Source organism: Seriola aureovittata, chromosome 15 (genome assembly GCF_021018895.1).
Source record: "Seriola aureovittata isolate HTS-2021-v1 ecotype China chromosome 15, ASM2101889v1, whole genome shotgun sequence".
NCBI classification, from domain to species: domain Eukaryota; kingdom Metazoa; phylum Chordata; class Actinopteri; order Carangiformes; family Carangidae; genus Seriola; species Seriola aureovittata.
Window position 1 is genome coordinate 1,603,652 of NC_079378.1, and position 3,623 is coordinate 1,607,274.

General features: G+C 43.9%; 1 long non-coding RNA gene across 1 annotated transcript; it reads right to left on the reverse strand.

The window, feature by feature from the left end:
- Positions 1-346: 346 nt before the first annotated feature.
- On the reverse strand, positions 347-1,749 carry LOC130183036 (uncharacterized). The gene is made up of 3 exons (XR_008829767.1): positions 1,609-1,749; positions 779-869; positions 347-664 (listed from the first exon to the last, which is right to left on the reverse strand). It is a non-coding gene; the product is annotated as an uncharacterized LOC130183036 (long non-coding RNA).
- Between the last annotated feature and the right edge of the window lie 1,874 nt (positions 1,750-3,623).

Sequence of the window (3,623 nt, forward strand, 5' to 3'; positions counted from 1 at the left end):
TCTGAGGCTGCCGTTTGATTGGATTACAGTACAAATGTGTTTTGCAGAGAATAAATCAAAACGCTGTTATCGCTGCTGAGAGCTGGCAGAGATGAAGGTTTGGGGAGCTGGACTCCCCTCACAGACAGATCAGAGCAACAATACGCACGATCAAAAGCTCAGTTCCTGCTTTATCACATGCTGTTCTTGTTTTATTTTGTTGTGTATGGACGTGTACATGCAGTCTAATGCATGGCAGAGGTCATGCGTTAGAAGCCCTGCCATAAAAAAAGCCCAAGGGGCAAAGGGGGGGGGGAGAAGAAAGCCGGCAGTGGAGGAGGACTGGAGGGGGGGGGGGGGGGGGGGGGGCAGCAGAGGAGGCGTCTGTTTTTCCTCAGGAGCGTTGGCTGCAGAGCGAAGTCGACATGGAAAAGCCGGGAAATGGGAAAATGGCGCAGGGAGCGTTGGGATCGCGCCTCAGCTCCCAAACCCTGCACTCAGGTTTTACCGGACTCAGCTCTGCCGGGCCGAGTTCTGCTCTGATCGGCCGGGATCCGGTCGACGCCGCTGCTGCAACAGGTTTGTTTCAAAATCCCCTGAGACGAGTGTGAACTCTCAGATCTCTCCCAGCGCTCAAGTGGTCGCCACATGAGGCGGTCGGTGCTTATCATTCCTCTCACAGGACCTACACATGAGAAAAAAGTGACCAGACGCTAGAAAATGATATTAAGAGATGTCTCCAAACAAATAAGAGTAAAGTGTAATGTATGTGCCTGTGTGGGATAAATCATAGTCATACCTGATATTTGTCAGTTTTCTCACAAGCTGCTTTGTGGACTGGAAAGATCAAAAGTCGTCCTGGGAAATGTAGGAAGTAGCTGCAGAAACAACTGTGGCAGAGACAGAAGGAAAATATTCTACAATTAGCATCAAGCTAAAGTCTGCAGCTAACAGCTTCTGGTCTATGAAATAAAACCCATCACAAAACCCCAAAAGATTTGATGTTTGGTTTAATCTCATAAAACAAAAACAAAAGCAGTAAATCATCACAACCCGGAACTGGAACCAGTGAACGTTTGGCATTTTTCATTTCAGCTAATTGATCCTAACCCTGTTAATCAATTATCCTGACTGGTTTTATCGTAACAGTCGCTGTATTTCCTCCTCTCGTTCATCAGTTTTAAAATGGCAGCTTTGAAATTAAAGACTCGCTCGACACCAAAACCTGATATTTAAGTAGTTAGTTAGTTAGTTTAGCTTAGCTAGCAAATGTCTAGTTTTGGTGTTAAGCTAGCAAGCTAACAAACTAACTACACCAAAACTTTATGTTTCAGTAGTAAGCTAACGACTGAAACATCAGGTTTTAGTGTCAGTCCCTCAGCATCTAGCTAGCTACCTTTTTTCAAGTCATACTAAATAAATGAGCGACACATGATCACAAGACACATTAAAAATATACTGTAACAAGAAACACACTAAACCAAAAGCATCATGACTGAAAAAGCTTGTCTACTGTTTTCTTTTAGCTAACTTGCTTTATTGTCTCTTGACTTTCCACTTTTCTCGTCGCATCCTGTCGAGCTCTGCCTGACTTTGGTTTAAAGGTGTTTTCATGAGTTGAAAACTTACCTGATGCCATTTCCTCTTGTGTTGCTCCCTGCAAACAGAGTCTGTCTCTCTGAGACCGTGTTTGACCCGGGTCTGATGTCAGCACTGTCTCAGGGTCTGTCGGGGGAACCAGGGGGTCCACTGGCACCAGCAGGGCTTAGCCCAGATTGACCCCCAGTCTCTCATCTCCCTGTTCCCACAGGAGGACTGACCTGTGCAGCCACAAAGTACTCATGGTCAGATTTATGTCCCAGCCACAGAATCACACCCCACTGTTCTGCAGCCAGCTACATCTTAGGCGCAGTTTAAAGTAGTAATCATTATCTTTAGAGTATTTCAATACAATAAAGCGTCATAATAACGTTAATAATGTGGTGAATTGTTGTTGTTTACAGCCAAACTTCTCTCCTGAGTGACGAGCTTCCAAATTCTCCTCAGTCAAACCAAGGGGCAGTCGACACGTTGAATATTAAAACCAGTGCTGAAGTGCTTTAAGTAGGTTGTAACTTTGAGATATTGTCCCATTAAGAAAATATCTAAGTGGCACTTCACCTAAAACCCATTTTCATCCATTGTAATCAAACATCCATTTAAAAAGCTAAAAGCTTATTTTCTCAGAGAACTACAGCTGCAGTCGGTTAAACTGGATTCAAAGTCAAACGTCTTTTTTCAGCCTTTATTTTTTCACATTTTGGAAAAATCAACTATGAATTCAGCATTAATGCTTCCTGTTTGAGATGCAGCTGTATCTTATACTGTTTATTTATACGGAGGCTGTGGTTTGTGTACTGGGTGAGTGTGACCAGGTGCAGCTGTGTGACCAGGTGAGGGGGGCGTGGCTAATACAGGAAAAATGACTGACCATGAGCCGGATGACAGGGAATGCTGAAGTGAGGCAGGTGACCTGAGATGCAGAACTGTGACAGGTAAGTAAGTAAGCGGTTGGATGTTCATCAGTGATAATGATAAAGTCTAAGTCGTACTGAATCTAACACGTCAAAACTACAACTGACTTCCTGTTGTTGCACGCACCTGTCCCCCCTCTCCACCTCCCCGTTAAAGTTATATAACCAGACGTTTGGTAGGTAGAAACTACTGGTACAAATAGTTTTCTGAATTATACCAACCCACCTCAATCAATATTTACCCTCAGTATTAAACCTGCATAATTAAGACTCATAGTTTTAGCTAAATAAGATTAAATATGAACGAGAGACGACACCGTTAGCTAACATCAACCAACAGCCAGCTAATCAGCTAACCGCTACATCTAGAGGCAGATTGCAAATGATTGACAACATATAACATCTTGAACGCTCACCTGGACGACTTCACAGACCAGCGGAGAGCAGCAAGCGGCGGATGAAGCGTATTGTACATGTTCGGATGAATTAATGTGTACGTACAGCCGTTAGTCTCAGAGCCAGAAGGTCCAGATCATTGGCCGCTGAGAGAAACGTAAATACAACACGGCTTTTGTAAACTACGTTAAACACAGGTCACACTTACAGTCAGGCAATGCAGCACATTCCTGAGAGCCACACACACACACACACACACACACACACACACACACACACACACACACACACGGTGAGTCTCAAGTGATGACATCAGTCAGACTTTGAAGAAATCCAGAAATCAGACTTACAGTTTAACTGTTATTTGTCTCTCTGAGCTTAATGAACACGTATGTTGTCACATGCTTCATGCGGGTCAACACGACCCATACATGTTGTATTTACCAGAAGCTCGCTCCAGTTCGTGGGATGAAGATGCACCATTGTTTTCTAATTTAACTGCAAGTTATTTGCTCAGGTTAAATAAATATAATAAAGCGTCGCACCAAAGACACTGAGCACAAACTCCTCGATGCTTCAGTTTCTTGGTGCCTGAGACACAGACGGCGTCTGAAGAAAGAAAGATGTCTCTGTGTGGGTTTGTAACGACAGCACTGATCATGTGAATGTTTCTCATGTGGCTGTGCAGTAGAGCTCAGGTTCAGGTCAACATCAGAACCATAAGAACAACATCGG